This window comes from Myotis nattereri, assembly GCF_964212035.1.
Source record: "Myotis nattereri genome assembly, chromosome: 1".
Classification (NCBI taxonomy): domain Eukaryota; kingdom Metazoa; phylum Chordata; class Mammalia; order Chiroptera; family Vespertilionidae; genus Myotis; species Myotis nattereri.
The window spans coordinates 228,836,662-228,856,170 of NC_138075.1; the positions used below are offsets into that span (position 1 = coordinate 228,836,662).

The following is a 19,509-nucleotide window of genomic DNA, read 5'->3' on the forward strand; positions in this document are numbered from 1 at the left end:
GGGTGAGCCTGGCATTCCCCCCACGCTGGGCAAGGTGCAGAGGACAGTCCGTGGATAATGGCTGGAAGGCCGCTCAGGAAACAGACCAGCCGCTGTCCCACTTGGCCCAGTCGGGCCTGGCCTGCCTGGTGACTCCACCAGCTGTGCTGGCAGCGGGCAGAGCCAGGGCCCTGGCTCCCGCAGGACGCTGGTATGCAGCCCCATAAAAACCGCTCGAGCTTTGCTGGCCTTGAACATATGCACAACGAGAAGATGAGCGATTTCTCAGGGGGCTGCTCGGCCCAGGCCTGAGCTCACGCTGCTGGGGAAACAGTAAAACCCAATGAGCTCTTCAGATCGTCCGTCAGAAAGAGTCACGCAGCTCATCGCTGGCCCCAGGACCCAAACGAAACCCATCCAACAGAAAGGTGAAGGCTGCGCATTCAAAGCGGGCCCACAGCCGGTGACAGGGCTGTCAGGGGAGTGGGCGCACACACGCTCTCAGTGTGAAGGCAAAACGCCTTATTATTGGAATAAGAGGCTCTGGGGAATGTGTCTGATCCCTGCGTCATAAGTAAACGTACATCTATACACACACAGCTCACACAGGAATGGTGCTCTTCAATTCTGCTGTCTGGGAAGCCTGACAAGGCCCGCATGTCCACGCACAGCCTTTCTGGACGACATGGTGTGGACGGCCCACAGGAGCGCCCTCTCTGTAGGGCGGCCGGCCCAGTGGCATCAGCGGCAGAGGCCATGCTGTCACTGTGACGGGCGAAGGAAAGCAGGGAAGATGGTTTCATCAGCTAAGAAGCAGCCTGGCTCTCTGCTGGCTTCCTCAATCTCCTAACTCACATAGAAGATACAATACACTGAACTCAGCGGACTTGCTGACATTAAAAAGGGCCTCATAACACGCCCCCCTCCCCTTTCCTCACAGACAACTGCAGTCTTGAAAGACAAAGGCCTGGGCTTCCCCCGTAGAAACTTAGCAAAAGGTTTTAAAAAGTCAGGTTTTAGGGTTAAAAAGCAGAGAAACCTCCCTGCCTTTCCAGGAATGTCCTAGACCCGCGTTCTCTAAATCTCAAAATCCCTCTCCGCACACACAGAACGGCTTACGACCCGGAGAGGACGGAAGTAGTACATCACTATTAACTTGTCAAAGGTAACGTATATTCCATACCAGCTTGCCTCCAAAGAAAGCAGCCTTGGGAAATGAGAAGACTAAATTCAGGCTGTAGCTCAGCCATCTACTGTGAGACCAGGCAAATGACCACCTCATCTCTCTGAGCTTTGGTTCCTAATCTTTACAACAGGAGCAATTTTCTCACCTGTCTGTGTGATTGGCACAGAACACAACATTTCAGAGCACACTGTGTGGGCAAAGCTGTAGCAAACAGGCCCTCTTCCCACCGACAGGGCGGGTCCACCGGTCCACCTGATGAAAGGAGTCCAGCATTCCCACCCAGTGTGCACGCCTGTGTCCAACACCCCGCCTCCGGGAGCCACGCCATGGACACGTTCATGCAGAGCTGCACGGAAAAGAGTGGTGTGCACGCCTGTGTGCAACAGCCCGCCTCAAGGACACGCCATGGACACATTCATGCAGAGCTGCACGGACAAAGCATGAAATGTGCACACCTGTGTCCAACAGTCCGCCATGAGGAGCCACGCCATGGACACATTCATGCAGAGCTGCACGCGTTACGTACAACGCAGCACTGCTCCTCACTCCAAAAGGCTGGAACAACCTAAGACCGCGTGACAGGAAGCCAGTGGGAGTAACCTTCCATCTGCCTGCCCCTGTGTGTTGAAGAATGCACACTGCCCGCAGGGGCCTGCCTGCACAGGATGCTGTGGAAAGATTCCGAAGAAACAGGCGACAGTGGTCACAGGACGGAGAGCAGTGAAGGGAGTGGGCCTTCCTTCTCCAGGGCCTTTTCAATGTTGTTCCATCGCTTCTATTACATTCAAAACATCGGCTAAACGCTCTAACCCAGTGATGAAGGACATAGGCAACTAGTCACCCCTCACTCCCAGGGTCGCCGTGTTCTTTAAATGAAGAATAAAGGTGCAGCACTCGGGGTGTCCAGGAGGGGTCACTGAGAGGGCGCACTCCAGCCTTGAGGGATGGATCCGAGCTGAAGGGGCAGCGGGGCGATGGCATTGCAGTGGAGAGAGCATGTGCACATGGGAAAGTTCAAATTCTAAGCCGGCTCTTCGGCCGGCTCCAGAAAGGGCGTAAGGAACCCGTCTCGTGTAAAGTTGCCAACAGGAATGGAAAGAAAGGAACCCAAACTAGTGGGCTGCACCCCGATCACGAAGGCCCCAAGCGCCAAGCCCAGGAGCCGGCACTTCCTCTTTGCAGTGGAAAACCACGGCCCTGTCCGGACGTGGAGTGAAAGCAGGGTGCCAGGCATGACTTCATCCAGACGGTCAAACAGACTGGACAGGAGCAAAGGCGAGAGGCAGCTATTCACTGACAAGATGCAACAGGGGAACTGGCCCTGGCGGGAGGGGGGACACATTTCTGTCCCTAAATCTGACCTAACCATGCTGAAACGGCAGCTGAATGAGTAGGAAAAAAGGTACCCTGTATGTAAACAAATCAATATTTCCTACGTATATGGTAACACACAAAGGCCAATTTAAGTTTCTATGATAACAGGAGGCAGAAGCAGAGAAAATAAAAGCCAGTTGCTGCAAGATTTCCATTCAGACCACACCTCACCCTCACCCCATCGCCTGAGGCGGGAGGAGCACTGATCGTCCAGGGCTTTGCATCTCAGTTGTCTATCCGATCAGGGGCTGGCCTAGGAGACTGCTGAGAGCCTTCCAGCTGGCAAATCCACAGTCGACACCACAGTACCACGAAGGCGGCCACGACACACTTCACCGCCTGCGGGACAAGCGAGGTAGCAAACCGCGAAATGCACAAAGAACGGCTGTGCAGGGACTTGGACCAACCTCAGCCGATGACAGAGAGCCAGCAATGGACAAAGCATCTTCCTCGCGATGGCTGAAAGGTACCGACGCCGGGGAAATGCTGTGGGGACCGGCCTGTTTAAGTCTTTGAGGCTGATGGTCCAACAGCTCACAGTCACTCTGATTAACGTCGGTCTGAAAGCTTCTTCCAGGGGACACAGAGCATCTACGGAATTCCCAGCACATCTAACTTGTCAGTTACTATGCTTACCAAGGAGAGGAAGACGAGAGACGGACTATCCGGACAAACAACGCCCAACCCTCTTGTAAAGGCAGAGCCATGGCCCCCAACCTGCGGCAGCCAGCCCAGGACCCAGCCTGTGGGAGTCCGACCTGCAGGAAGTCAGCTGCTGTCTAGTGACAATCCAGGAGGCTGAGCAATAACTCGTGACATCAGCCAGGACTGGATCAGTACCTGACAGCGTCCCTAACTCTGCCCACTTCCAACTCAGTGCCAACCTGAGAAAGCCAACCCTGCTCCCCAACCAGCCACCTGTGATGCTCCCTTCCGTAGCTGCCCAGCCCCATCAGGACCCCAGGCCCCCTCTTTCTCCACTAGGAAGCTCTCCCACCCCTCTGCCTGCCTTGGGGTCCCGGCCAAACCCTAAACTCTGAATAAACAGCTGTTGCCTTTCTCGTGTGGTTGGTCTCCATCTATTTCCACAAAGAACAGTCTAGAACAGGTGCTTCCCTCCAGCTGGTCAGTCCCTGATGTAGCAGCCGAGTGAGGCGATTCCAGGTCTGGAGAGAGCACCGTCCCCCCAGGCCTCTTCCCACAGAACCCGCTCCCTGGGTTCTTAGTCACCCCCGCCCACCATCCGGGAAGCTACCACATGTTGAGGAAGATCAAGGGCTTTGAAGTCAAACCCCTGGTCCCAGTACTTCATTTCCTCTTACAGTGATGGGACCTGGAGCCACTCCTAACAGCTCTAAGCCTCTCCCTTCATCTTAATAAAAAGAGGCTTCCCTCTGAGACTGCATTAGAAGGGACTCTGTGTGAAGTAGCTGACAGGTGCTGGGTCCTCAACAGGGGGGAACGCCTTCCTCAGGCCCCAGCTGCCCAGGGAGAGCGCGGGACACCTGGGTGACAGGCTGGTGACCCCAAACCTCAGCACCTTTGACTCAGGTGAAATGGTGCCCAGACCCACTGTTTTCAAAAGACCAGGTTTGTTTCCATTTCCACCTTAGGGACGGGTGGCCTCTGGCTCCCCTTACGGACGGTGACTGGGCAGTGGTTCTGCCCCCCCACACACACACACTCACACTCACACACACACACTCACACACACACTCACACACACACACTCACACACACACACTCACACACACACACTCACACACACACACACACACACTCACACACACACACTCACACACACACACACACACTCACACACACACACACACTCACACACACACACTCACACACACACTCACACACACACTCACACTCACACACACACACACACTCACACTCACACACACACACTCACACTCACACACACACACACTCACACACACACACACTCACACACACACACACACACACACTCACACTCACACACACACACTCACACACACACACTCACACTCACACACACACACACTCACACACACACACTCACTCACACACACACTCACACACACACACACTCACACACACTCACACACACACACACACACTCACACACACACACTCACACACACACTCACACACACACTCACACACACACACACACACTCACACTCACACACACACACTCACACACACACTCACACACACACTCACACACACACACTCACACACACACACTCACACACACTCACACACACACTCACACACACACTCACACACACACACTCACACACACACTCACACTCACACACACACACTCACACACACACTCACACACACACTCACACACACACACACACACTCACACACACTCACACTCACACACACACTCACACACACACTCACACACACACACACTCACACACACACTCACACACACTCACACACACACACACACTCACACTCACACACACACACACACACTCACACACACACACACACGTCTGCGTTTAGCCCACTTGCAGGTGCCACTTCAGAATCAAAGCCAGGACTTGCCTCTGTAACAGTTCAGAGTGTGTTAGCTCACTCTTCAAGTCCTCTTCCGGATGGGAAACAAAGCTGTCATTGGCAACATTGTTATAAGCAGAAAAGATAAGATAAACTAAGAGTCAGAGGGAACTTTTGCCAAAAAAAAAAAAAAAAGCTCTTCAGGGCACACTGGGGTTGGGGGAGAACTAGGGCTGAGTCAGAAGTTACACCGCTGGCCTGGGGGAGAGGGACCTCATAGCCACCCCAGGACACGGACCACGACCCGCCAGACCAGCTGGCTGCTCAGGGTTGCATGTCCACAGTCCAGGTCACAGTCCTGGGCAAAGCTCTCTCTTCCTGCTCTTCTACCCAAGTGTCCCAAGTCATCCTAAGGCTGCTCCAGGCCTCTTCCCCCGAGGGTCAAGCCCAGACATCGTGGCCTTTGTTTCTAGCAAAATTACTCGGTGCTACTCCGCCTTCCCAGCAGCCAGATGGGTCCACTGGAGGTCCCAGCCGGGTCGGGGCGGCTCCGAGAGGCGGGGTTAGGCATGAAGTGGTGAAGAAAGCTCCCGTGCACACTGACCAGGGGCAAGCAAGCTAACTCAGGAGGCAAGGTTCGCGAGGCAGCCACGAGTCCTCCACAGGCCGAGTCACTCACCGCGCTCTGGGGCCAGGCTGCCGGCACTCACTGCTGTGATGTGTGATGTGTGATGTGGACAAGGCCCCAGACACGCCTGTTCCCTCGCCCTCACACGGGCACAATAGGGCTGCTCTACAAAGCAGTGAGTTGGCACAGAGGGGCGCGTCATAGCACTGTTCTGAGGAAGTGCGTCCATGTTGATACGAGCAGGTAGCTATGTCCACGCTTCCCCAGGAGAGGCTGAGGGGGGCTCGGGAGACCGGGCGCTCCCGAGGGCAGGCCTGGGTGTGAGCAGGCCTGGGTGTGAGCAGGCCTGGGTGTGAGCAGCCCTGGGTGTGAGCAGGCCTGGGTGTGAGCAAGCCTGGGTGTGAGCAGGCCTGGGTGTGAGCAAGCCTGGGTGTGAGCAGCCCTGGGTGTGAGCAGGCCTGGGTGTGAGCAGGCCTGGGTGTGAGCAGGCCTGGGTATGAGCAGGCCTGGGTGTGAGCAGGCCTGGGAAGCACACAGCTCTGAGGAGACCAGGCGGAATGGGAGCATGGGGAGGAATGATCCTAAGAAAAAGCTAAAATGGCAGACTCCCTGGTGGATCTGAACATACGGGGAGGTGGTTTAACTTCTTGGAGCTGGGGGCAGGGACAGCTAGTGAATAAGGGAGAGACACAAAGGCAACGCAGCGCAAAGCAGGGCAACGAGCAGCTCCAGGAGAAGGACAAACCGTGAGAAGAAGGAAATGCAGCCCAATCAGACCAAAATCTCACCTGTGAGTAAGAGTTCCAGATCATACTATTTCACCAAAACCGTGACCACAGCATGCTGAGCAGATGGGGTGTGGGCAGAGGAGGGGACAGCCAGGGCTCCACACCATCTTCTCCCGCAGCACAGCACGCACGGGGAGACCCCGCGGACCCTGAAGGGGCTGGCTCTGGGGCCTGGGGCGCAGGGTGGAGGAGGGCGGAGGAGGTGGCTGCTGTTCTTTTGGTCCAAGCTTTTCGAACTTCTGACTCTTAGAACGATGCACTTGTATAACTTTGTTTAAAATGGGTATTTAATTTTTTAGCAAAATCTGATACTTGACAGGTAAGAATATCCTATTAAGTGGTGTGTTCTTAAACCTTTTGAAATCCAAACTTTGAAAATGTATGGACCGCAAAATACCCCCCCCTCCCCAGGAAACACACACACGCGCACACACGCACACACAGGCACAGAGGTGCACACACACGTGCACACACAGGCACACGGGCACACATAGACACACGGGCGCACACGCGCGCGCACACACAGGCACACGGGCACACACGGGCACACGGGCGCACACACAGGCACACGGGCGCGCACACACACACACAGGCACACGGGCACACACAGACACACAGGCGCACACACACGCACACAGGCACACGGGCACACACACAGGCACACGGGCACACGGGCGCACACACACAGGCACACTGGCACGCACACACACACACAGGCACACGGGCACACACACGGGCACACACACGCACACACACACAGGCACACGGGCACACGGGCACACACACAGGCACGCGGGCACACACAGGCACACGGGCACACACACACGGGCACACAGGCACACACACACGGGCACACACACGCACACACAGAGAGACACACGGGCGCACACACACAGGCACACGGCACACACAGAGAGACACACGGGCGCACACACGCACACACACAGGCACACGGGCACACACACACAGGCACACGGGCGCACACACTGGCACACGGGCACACACAGGCACACGGGCACACACAGGCACACGGGCACGGGCACACACACGCACACACAGAGAGACACACGGGCGCACACACACACAGGCACACGGCACACACACAGAGACACACGGGCGCACACACGCGCACACACACAGGCACACGGGCACACACACAGGCACACGGGCACACACACAGGCACACGGGCACACACACACACAGGCACACGGGCACGCACACACACACAGGCACACGGGCGCACACACAGGCACACGGGCACACACAGGCACACGGGCACACACAGGCACAGAATTTCTGCACAGGGTTTCCAGCAGCTGGCAAACTGCTGAAGGCCAGGCGAAAAGCCTTGGGATTATAGACTCTGGTCTCTTACAGAAAGTTTGTTTCAAATCAGAGCTTCTCATTCACTATAAAGAAAAGAATCCTAATGAAAAACAACTTAAAACGAGGCCACACTTGGCCTTAAATACCTGTGCCCGTCCCCAGCTGTCCCCCCACCAGAAGGCTGCACCCCATCCCTCCCTGTGGCTGAAGGGAAGACTTTGTTTATCGGGCTTTGCCTTGGCCTTGAAGCAGAATCCCCGAATCTCAGGAATGAGAACCCTGCTGGGATGGCTCAGCTGTTCCATTCTAGAAGCGGACAGGAAGTCACGCGCTCTTCCCCCCCGGAAGAAAGGGGCCTCCACACGAACCTGAAAAGGCAAGGCCCCAATTTCCCACACGGGCGTTGGTTCCAATAACGACTCCAACGACTTCCTGGCCAAACTCCGGGAATCGGAGCGGACGACTCAGACGCCCAAAAACGCAGAACTGAGCTCTGCTTCCGACAGGCCTGTCGCTCTGTGAGCCTCGCCATCAGCTCAGGCGCGAGGTAGATGAGCAGGGTCTCGAGGGGGCTGCTGGTGCCTTGGTGTATTCACTTGCGGGCGGAGGGCAACAATAGCCACCTCACAGGCGTTGTCGTGAAGGGGCCTGTCACTGGGGAAGGTGGGTAATGGCCCAGCTGTCCCTGCCCTGATGCCTGGAGCCCTGGCTGTGCCACGTGACACAGCGGAAAGGACTCTGCCAGACCTTAGAGGGCACTATCCCGGTGGCCTGGGCGGCCCCATCTCCTCGCACGAGCCCTTCAGAGCAGAGCACCTGCTCCCAGTAGAAGAGAGATGTGGCAGATGGGGGCGTCAGAGGGCGGGAGCAGGGGCCCAGGGGTGATGTGCAAGGACCACAGCGAGGCTCTAGGAGCTGAGAGCGGCCCCCAGCTGACAGCCAGCGAGGAAACAGGTCTCGGTCCTGCACCTGCTCAGGTGGTCGCCCTGCCAACACTTGGCTTTGCCCAGACCCCTAACCGGCGGCGCTGGGAGGTCGCCGGCCTGTGTGGTTTCGAGTCACTAGCGTGTGGGGATTTGAGATGTGTATGAAAACACCCCGCGGAGCATGTCACAGTGTCAAAGGCAGGATGGCCACGTTCATCCCAAACAACAGACGAGACTCGTTCTGAAAAACCTCGGAGAAAAGGTTTGGGGGGCTCTAAATTTCCCGGAACACCTACAGCTCTAGGTTCCAGGTAATTCACTGCCCTTCCTGGAACTCACACACCTGCCGATACCTGTCCTGCCTGGGACGCCCTGGCAGGGTGAGCCTGTCAGAGACGCTGGACGCTGCACCAGCCCGGCCCGACACCCTGCGGGGCTGTGGCACTCAGGACACTGCACCAACGTCACACCCAGGTCTGCTTCTCCCACCAGACTGTGAGCCCCAGCGCCTCACCTCCGGGTCCCACCTCGTATCTCCGCAGGGAGCACGGTCCGTGGGCACAGCACGGGGTCTGCATATAAAGTCCTGTTGTACTATACGACAGCACTTCATATCTGTCTATAGAATGTAGGTTCTCTGTAGGCCGGTGCGTGCTCTGTGAGCCTCTGTATGTCCCCCACCGCCACCCCAGCCACACCTGGAAAGCAGAGGCCGGAGGGAGAGCAAGAAAAGCGGACACTGCACCAACAGCTTCCAAAGTGGAGGGGCAGGCGGCCCCAGGAAACCCTGGTGGTGAAGTCAGGTTCACAGGGATGCGGGCTGCCTTCTGGGTACTTCCAATGGCAGCAGGAACACCTTGGACCTTGACCTTGGACTGCCTCCTGACCTTGACCTCAGGCTGCCTCCTGACCTTGACCTCAGGCTGCCTCCTGACCTTGACCACAGGCTGCCTCCTAACCTTGACCTCAGGCTGCCTCCTGACCTTGACCCCAGGCTGCCTCCTGACCTTGACCTCAGGCTGCCTCCTGACCTTGACCTCAGGCTGCCTCCTGACCTTGACCACAGGCTGCCTCTTGACCTTGACCTCAGGCTGCCTCCTGACTTTCCCAACCTCAAGACAGGTCACTTAGGACCTGGAATGTCAAAAAAAACAACACACTTCACTAAAGGAATGTTCAAGGGAATGTATGGAACCGAAGAGACCACTACAGGCTAAGCTGTGCACATTCCATAGTCCTGCTTACAAAAGACTAACGGTAACCGAAAGCTGACGTTTATGTTTCCCCCAAATACTAAAACACCAAACAATGAAAGAGAGAAAACACTCCTAAATGAAGCTGCCGGACATACCGCAAAACTAAAGATTACCTGCACATTGAACATTTGGGATTGTAAAGAAAAACCCAGATTCATTACATTCTTAATGAAGCATTTTTTAAAATCCGTGGCAACATAATATTTTACAACTTGTGAAATTCCGCCACATTCATGATTTCATCTTATCGCCAGAACCACCTCCGGAGCCGGAGGGGACAGGCCTTACTAACAATTAATTCCACGTGACAGGCCAGGGGCTGCAGCTCCGGGAAGGGCTGGACTGAACAAACTCGCCCGAGGGCCAAGCTTCCCGGCCAAGTCTCCGGCCAGAAGCACTGAGGCCGGTTATCTTTACTGTCTGCTGTGTACGGACACCCTGTCAGCCCAAAAGATGTGGAGGCGGCCTGAGTAACAGGCACAGACATGACAGGACTTTAAAATGGAAAAGAAGAAAAAAACATCTGGCGGGTGATGTGGGACAGGTGAGGAGGGTAGTTAACAAAGACTTCGACTTACAGTCTAAGAAAACTATCTTTGAACTTCTAAATTTCCAAGCCAAAAAAAACCTACTGGGAAAGGGGGCTTGATAGGCTATCATAATCTTCTTATTTAAGAAAAAGCACCATCAGTTCTTTAAAGCAGGTGAACTAAGCTGTCTGGGCTCCGGGAAGAGACAGCGCCCCTCCTTCCGTGAAAGACCCTGGTCTTTGAATCCATAGGAAACCCAGGCCTGCTCCCAGTCACACACTCAGCGCCAGCTAAGCTTCAGTGGAGACAGTATCGTAATACCATCTAAGAAGCCACAAGGAAAAGCCAGTGGTCTCTAAAGGCCCTCCCAAAACAAGGTCCCTACAAACAAACCGCATGGAGCAAAGCACTTTTTTAAAAAAATAAGAGAAGACAAAAATCCCACTAATTTAAGTGAAAATTGTAACTCAGTGGCATCACTACCTGACCAAACAGCTTTCATCTATTTTCAGTCCCTGTAATCAGCCAAGTAAGAGCCGCAGAGACAGGCATGCGGCTTTAAGAAAATCCAGCCCTGCCCTGCCCAGTTTTGCTCAGCAATCGTTGGCCCTCGGACCAAAGGGTCACGGGTTCACTTCCCGGTCAAGGGCATGTACCTCAGTTGTGGGTTTGATCCCCAACCCTGGTCAGGGAACATGTGGGAGACAACCAATCCATGTGTCTTTCTCACATCGAGGTTTCTCTCTCTCTCTCCCCCCCCCCACTCCTTCCCTCCCTCCCACTCTCTCTAAAAATCAATGAAAAAAATATCCTTGGGTGAGGATTAACAACAACAAAAAAAATCAAGCCCTGTCCAGCCCATGTGGCTCAGTTGGTTGACCGTGGATCTATGAACCAGAAGGTCACGGTTTGACTCCAGGGCACTTGCCCAGGTTGCAGGCTCGAGCCCCAGTGTGTGGCGTGCAGGAGGCAGCCGACCCATGATTCTCTTGCATCATTGATGTTTCTATCTCTCTCTCCCTCTCCCTTCCTCTCTGACATCAATAAAAATATATTTTTTTAAAAAAAGAAAATACAGCCCACCAAATTCTCATCTTACCAAACAGATAAATTGGGAGATTAATATTTTAAAGGATTAATTACTATATTCCTTAGAATTGGAGCTTTCTAAGTCACTTAACATATGGTGCATTTTTTTGCACATAATCATTTTCAACTGTTTTTAAACCATTACACAAAACTGCGTACACCTACTCAAGGCACTCCCCAAATTCCATTTATTTCAGACTCCCCAAATTAAAATCTCGTTAGAGATTAGGACATACAGAAGCTACAGTTGGCAGACCTCACACAACACGCAAAACACTGACGAAAGGCTCCTGGCAGGAGTTCTGCACCCAACTACTTCCTTAAGGGACCCATCAAACCAATGGGATATAGTACAGATGTTGCAAGTACAATTAATTATGAAGACTATGCAAGACAATGTTTTAAACAATTGCTTAAGCTTCCACCAAAGACCCTGGTCCTTCACTCTGAGACACAGTGCACCCCCTTTGGAAGGTGGAGGGAAAACAAAGTCCCCTTTAGGCGATCCATTTGCAAAGATCTCCGTGGTTTGGGCACTGCACTCAGAGAACTGCCGCCCGCTGCACTTGGGTGGAAGAAGTAAAGGTCTGGGGCTCAGAGGCTCTCACCTCGTTTAAGACCCTCAACGGTGAGGAAGCGGAAAGGCAGGAGCAGAGCGACCTCATTCCAGGGCCAGAATGAGGCCCAATAGACTCTAATCAAGAACTCGACACTGCACACCAAACACTAGGAAGTCATAGCAGATACTGATCTCCAGGCCCCTGCGGAGAGTTGAGGAAGGTGGGTTCTAAATCACACACACCACCTGAGTGCCCGGTAGAGGAAAAAGCCCTCTCATTCAGATCCGCCTCCTGCCTGGCACGCCGTGCCCACCTCCGTCAGAGCACCTGCCAAGCAGTGCTGCCCCTAAGCATCGGTCCTTAGAGACCACGCTCTCGGAGGGCATTTCTGGGGAGGCTGCAGAGAGAAGGTGCTACCTGAACAGAGACCTCAAAAGGGAGTAAGCAGACCGGGCTGGCGTGGCTCAATGGTTGAGCTTCAACCTGGTAACCAGGAGGTCACGGTTCGATTCTGGGTCGGGGCATGTGCCCAGGTTGCTGGCTCGATCCCTGGGAGGGGGGGGGGGGGCAGCTGATCAATGATTCTCTCTCATCATTGATGTCTCTATCTTTCCCTCTCCCTTCTTCTCTACAATCAATTAAATATATTGGGGGGTGGGGGGAGAATGAGTAAGTGGAGCGGGAGTGCCTGCAGCTGGGACGGAGGGATGGGAGGAGTTAGGGGCACAGATGGCAAGAAGGAAGGGCCTGTGAGCCGAGTTTGGACTTTACGGCGACAGCTGAGGCTGTGACATGTGCCCCCGCATTCATCTCGTTCACAGAGAGTTTCAGTCTGGCTGTGTGAGAACTTGGCGCTGACTTCCGTCCTGGGCCGCAGCTCTCCCAGAGGGAGAGCCTGTCTTTGCGTCTGCCTCCCTCGGGGAAGGGAACCATGGCCGGGCCCTCGCCCGGTGGCCAGGAGTTTACCCGAAGGGCACAGGAGCGATTCCACCTGATGGAAGCAGCTGAGAGAGATACCCAGCCTGCAGGGCAGGGCAGGCCAGGCCGGCAGCAGGCTGGAAGCCCAGCTTCCCCATCCACAACCTCGCCCTCGGATCCCTTCCCCTTCGGAAACCTGACCTCTAACTGTAACCGCCTGGCCTCCGTCCCTGGGTGTGGATTTGCCTCCCTGCCAGCCCGCCAAATGCTGGAGGGTTTCCCGCACTCCCTGGCGCTCAGAGCTGCAAAGTTAAATCTGCTTTTCCAGATTTCTTTTCTCCCCAATCCTAACGGAAGAAATCCAGAAGCGCGGGGCAGAGGGGCTGGGCTCCCTCCAATCGGAGCCGGCCCCCGCGCCCGCCTCTCGGAGCAGGAAACTCCCGAGGAGAGGAGCCGGAGACGGGCGGGCCTGGTGACAGCCCCGCGCCCCAGGAACAGGCCCGAGGGGAGCGGGGCGGGGCCCCAGGAAGGAGGCGGCCGGCAGCGCTCTGGCTCCCGCTCATCCCGCAAATAAGACAATAAATAAAAGAGGGGCCTGGGCGGTGCTACCAGGCCAACTGCACCCCAGCCGCACCCCGAGGGCACCAGGACCCTCACAAGGGCCCGTCAACACAGAGGGCCCCCCCCACACGCACGCATACACACATGCACACACGCGCGCGCACACATGCACACACATGCGTGGGGGGGGGGGGCAGGCCCGGGTTCACGCTCCGACAAGCTGCATGGGAAGGGAACGGGACAGAGCCCCCCAACTCGCAGGATGACAAGGGCACCCCCCGCGCGGGTCCACGCAAAGCCACCCTTGGGGACACACAAACAGCGTGACCGAGTCGGGGGCCAAGAAGGACCCCCCCCACGACGGAGGGTCCCCGCAGTCGCCCTCAACGAGACGCAGTGAACCGGGGCCACGCGTGGGGGCCACGCGTGAGGGCCACGCAGAGCTACCTGCGGGCACACACAACAGGGAGCCGGCCACACCTGGGGGACTGGGTCCGAGCACCCAACTTTCCAGTGACCGGACCCCCGCGCGCGGCCCCTGGGTGCCGCCCCGAGGCCCGGACAATACCAGGGCGCCCGGTCGGCCCGCGACGGCCGGTCCTCCCCGTCCCCGTCCCCGTCCCCGTCCCCGTCCCCGTCCCCGCCCCGTGCCGACCCCGCTGGGGCTCAGGGCGACGCCCGCCACCTCGACCGGCGACCCCGCGGCGCCCCGCTCAGACCGGCCACACCCGGCCCGGGACTCCCGTCCCCCCCACCCCCCGCGGAACCTCTGCCGCCTGGGACCCACGACCGGTCCCGCGACCCCCGCCCTCCCGGCCCGGGAACCCGGCCGCCCGGGACCCCTGCCCGAATGGAACCCCCGTCCGGCCTCGAGTCCCCGCTCGGTCCTGGACCCCGCACCCGGCCGAGCAACCTCGCCCGCCCGTGAACCCTACTCTCCCGGGACCCCGCCCGCCGCCCGCAGCCTCACCTCAGGCCGCCGCCCGGGCTGCGCTCGCTCCTCACCGCCGGCGCCCGGGCCGAGGGGAACAGCACCCAGCGGCCCGCAGAGCCGCGGCCGCCGCAACAATGGATCCCAGGGCGGGGCCGCTCGGCCGGTCCGTCTCCGTCTCGGGCCGGGGTTCGGGCTCGCGGAGCCGCCGCCGGCGCGAGGGAGCGGTGGACGCTGGCACCGCGCAGGCGCACTCCCCGCCCGCGGCCCGCGGCCCCGCCCCCGGCGGCGCCCGGGGTCCAGGGCCCGCCCCCCGACCAATGGGGAGAGAGATCCGCGGAGGGGGCGTGGCCTAGAGAAACAAAGGGAGGTGGGGTGGGGCGGGGCGGGGCTGCGGGGGCGGCACTGGTCCCGCGGGGAGGCCAGACCGAGCAGCTGCCCCATCCGCGGCCCAATCGGGGAGGGGAGGCCAAGGTGAATGTCCGTTTGGAACCCGCTCAGCAGATTGCTCATCCCAAACCCAGAACGCAAACTTGACGGCTTGGTCTGCCGAACATAAAGGGAAACTGAGGCCCAAGGAGCGAGATCGTCTGCTGCCCCGAGTCAGCAAGTCCCATTCGCTCGTTCATCTTTTATTCATTCAGCCAACATTGTAGGGCTTGTCGGAGGTGCATCAGGAGAGGGAGGCGAAGGCTCCGTCCTTGGAGGAGCGCCTTCGAGCAGGTCCAGGAGCTCTCGGGGTCACTTCAACGCCTGAAAAGGGAGCCAGGAACCCAGCTGCCACCCTCTCCTGCGGGCCACCTTTTGTGGTTCTGCTCTTCCTACCGAAACGTCCTCCTTTCCTCGCCTGGCACCCCGAACGTCCTGACACCACCCATCACCTTTAACCTCTGTCCTCATCTCCGCGGTATTTGCTCTCTAGGCATCGTGTGGGCTCCCGCTGGTTTTTCCCTGTTAGCAGCTCCCCCAGTCTCCAGGATCCCCCCTTCCCTGCCCAACCTCTGCGTGTTGGGGTGACCCATGTCTCGGCCAGATGCCCTCCTATTCACCAGGGATGCTCTTACTGGAAATCTCCCTCCAGATTTTAAACACACTGTGGTCACTGCCAGATTCTTATCCCCAGCCTGGACCTCTCCCACCCGGCTGCATGCCCAGGAGGCATCTCACACCTGCCAGGGCCAAAACAAAGAGCTTTATTCAGTGCCCCTAACCTGCTGCTCCACATTCCTCCCCCGCTCAGTCAATGCTCTCCATCCACAGAGCAGCTCAGGCTCCAGCGTGGCCCCTCTGCAGTCCCAAGGCCGGCTCAGGCTCCAGCGTGGCCCCTCTGCAGTCCCAGGGCCTCACCCACCGTGCCTGCAGCTGCAGCTGCCTCTGAAGTGTGAGCTCGCGTGAGGACAACAGGGGTCTTCCTCCGGGTTAGAGTCATCACTGTGCCAGAACAGGGCCAGGCACCCTGCAGGCACTCGGAATGCTGGCTGGCTGGCTGGCTGGCTGGCTGGCTGGCTGGCTGACTGGATAAGTGGGTGGATGGATGGACGGATATATGTGTAAGGTCTTGACAGTGGCTGGAGCAAACCCCATCCCCATCTCCCTGCGCGCACGCACACACATACACACACACCTGAAAACCTGGCTCCTGATCTGATTTGCCAACAAACTCCTGCAGGAACATAAGCAGCTCCTACCCTCCCAGCCAGGCCCGCAGTGTGATTGGGGTGTGCTCAGAGGTCAGGAAAACGCATCTCGGCACATTTTAGCTGAGTCCTCTGCTCAGGGCATAGCAGGCATCCCTGAGCGTTTCAGCAGCCATGTCCTCACCTGGAGCCGTGACTGGGTCAGGTCCACTTCCAAGCTCACTCAGGTTGGGGCCAGATTTCACTTCGGAGGGGCTGTGGGCCGGAGCCGGAGGCTGTCCTCAGGGGCTACAGAGCCTCATAGTGTGGACGTGAGTGCTTCAAAGGATGTAAGTAGAACCTCTCTGCCTAGTGTGTAGGATGCATTCTTAGTAATGTAACCTGACCGTGGGAGTGACAGCCCATTGCCTCTGCCACACTGATTGACTAGAACAGCGGTTCTCAACCTGTGGGTCGCGGCCCCTTTGGGGGTCAAACGACCCTTTCACAGGGGTCACCTAAGACCATCGGAAAACACATATAAAATTACATATTGTTTTTGTGATTAATCACTATGCTTTAATGATGTTCAATTTGTAACAATGAAATTGGGGGTCACCACGACATGAGGAACTGTATTAAAGGGTCACGGCATTAGGAAGGTTGAGAACCACTAGGCTAGAAGCTGTCCCAGGCTCCACCTGCACTCATGCATGCGGTGCTGGGGGGATCAAATGTGCCAAAGGCCGACTCCCAGAAACTGAGTTAAGACATGAGTGCATTGCCCTGGTCGGCTTGGCTCAGTGGATAGAGCGTCGGCCTGTGGACTGAAGGGTCCCAGGTTCGATTCCTGGTCAGGGCACATGCCTGGGTTGTGGGCTTGATCCCCAGTAGGGGGCGTGCAGGAGGCAGTCAATCAATGATTCTCTCTCATCATTGAGGTTTCTATCTCTCTCTCCCTTTCCCTTCCTCTCTGAAATCAATGAAAATATATGTTTTCAGCTGCTATGTTTGTGGTTGTTTGTCATGAAACAATAAAAAAAATGAATACAACAACCTAGGTCCCCTATTACATACATTCATAGCACCCTGGACTTTTTTCTGGCAATGTTGTCACAATCATACTTACTTGTTTAAAATTTCTCTCTTGCGCCCTAGCCAGTTTGGCTCAGTGGATAGAGGGTCAGCCTGCAGACTGAAGGGTCCTGGGTTCGATTCCAGTCAAGGGCACGTACCTCGGTTGCAGGTTCTTCCCAGCCTGGGCCCTGGTAAGGGTGTGTGCAGGAGGCAACCAATCGATGTGTTTCACTTACATCAATGTTTCTGTCTTTCCCTCTCTCTTCCACTCCCTCTAAAAAAATCAATGGGAAAATATCTTCTGGTGAGGATAAATAAATACATAAATAAAATAAATTAATTAAATCTCTCTCTGGCCCCTAGCATGAACGCCCCATGAAAGTGGAAATGGAGTCTGTCTGGCTCATCACTGGCCTCCAAAAGCCCAGCACCGTTTTGTTCTGGGGCCATTGGTTGGTGGCTGGCCCTTCTCTCCTCCCCAGCCCGCTTTCCCTGGCCATGTTCCCCTATAGAGACCCAAAGAGCTTCTGGCTTCCCAGCTTCCCCTGGAGCCGGAGGTGGTCATGTGACACGGTCCTGGCTTGGGACACAGAGTGGGAGTCGCTGAAAGGCTACTGGCTGCGGTGCCCTGGGGCCCATTTGGCCCAGACCACAAAGAGCTGAGTGTTTATTGTTCAGGAATTTTGCAAGTCAGTTGTTCAACACAGTCGGTCATTACTTAACAATTAAGTTATACAAACTTACAATGAAAAATTATATTAAAAGCAAAGAAAATACTCAGAACGACTTCCTAATTATTTTACCACTGCTTTTAACGATCTGCTTTGAAAAATTCTGCATCCGCGGTAACTGTATGATGGAAATGCTCCACGATGGGGTGCTGCGGGGGCCTCCTCCCGCGAACACAGCCACCAGCTTCATGTTGCAATCGGGGCGGCAGGAGCATTTACACCACAGAAATTGGCAGCTGCTGCGGGTCGGGACTCTTCTCCTTCCTCCCACCCCCAGGACGCCAGGAGCTGGAGCCTGACCAGCACAGCTCGCCGCCTAGGGAAGACGCTGCTCTCCGGGGCAGGGAACAGACGCCGCTGACCCTGCCTTTGCTCGGCACCAGGGACTCCTACCTGGAACGCACACGTGATGCCCGGAGCTGGAGCCGCCGTCTCGCAACCGCGAGCACTGTCGGAATCAGAGAGATTCTGACTTAAAAATCCAAGTGCTTCCTTTGTTTAGGCCCCGTTAGTCCACTTTCCTGTGACTTCCAGAATTCCGACCTGACGAGTGTAGGCATCCCACAAAGTCTGTGAGTGAATAACCCCGCCCGCGGCTCCTTCCTCAGCGGTGTCTCCGACTTGGGCTTGCATCCGCCAGGGAGCCAGCCCGGCAGGTGCCCCAGGGGTGAGGACGCTTCTCCGTGTAGGAGCTGAGATTCGGAGACCTCTTTGTAAAGGCAGAACAGTCCCTCCTGGCCCCAGGCTTTCCAATGCCGTGTCCGTTCGATGGGAAATAAACAGGGTTTAGAGATCTAAGAGTGGGACCGGCACTTTCTGGGGGGACTCGTGACCTCGTCTGACACTGTGAAGGGGGAGGGGATGGCTTAGTGCCCTGAGGCCTCCTCCCTGACTCTCCCAGTGACATTTCTCTTTAGAAAAAAATAAATTACAAGCTGCGTATAGGCCCAGGGGAGCTGCCCTCCACGACACTCCCTGAAGTCTTCCTGGATTCGGGGGCTCGGGGGGGGGGGGGGCAGAGGTCGGCCACTTGGGGGCCTGTGGGAAATCCAGGTCCGGTTTGGGATGGGACGTCAGCTCACTGACGCGACAAAAGCGCGCGTGCCTGCTGCAGTCACCTGCTGCTATTAGCCAAGGCCCCCAAACCCAGCGGCTTGAACAACTGAGGTTTATTGTCTCACAGCAGCGGTTCTCAACCTTCTGGCCCTTTAAATACAGATCCTCACGCTGTGACCCAGCCATACAATTATTTCCACTGCTACTTCATCACTGTCACGTTGCTACTGTGATGAATCGTCATGTAAATAGCTGATATGCAGGATGGTCTTAGGCGACCCCTGTGAAAGGGTCGTTCGACCGCCAAAGGGGTCGCGACCCACAGGTTGAGAACCGCTGATAAACCATGGGTGGGCCCTGGCCAGTGTGGCTCAGTTGCTTGGGCGTCAACCAAAATGTTGCTGGTCCGATTGGGGCTGGATCCTTGGCCAGGGAGTGCAGGAGGCAGCTAATGGGTGTTCTGCTCTC

General features: G+C 56.5%; 1 protein-coding gene across 1 annotated transcript in view; it reads right to left on the reverse strand.

Annotated features, from left to right (window-relative positions):
• AFAP1 (actin filament associated protein 1) overlaps positions 1 to 14,774 on the reverse strand; it is an 85,481-nt gene extending 70,707 nt beyond the window's left edge. Inside the window, exon 1 of the mRNA XM_081091859.1 lies at positions 14,601 to 14,774. The gene's annotated coding sequence lies outside the window, so the exon portion shown is untranslated. The remainder of the gene's footprint in view (positions 1 to 14,600) is intronic.
• Positions 14,775 to 19,509: the final 4,735 nt, after the last annotated feature.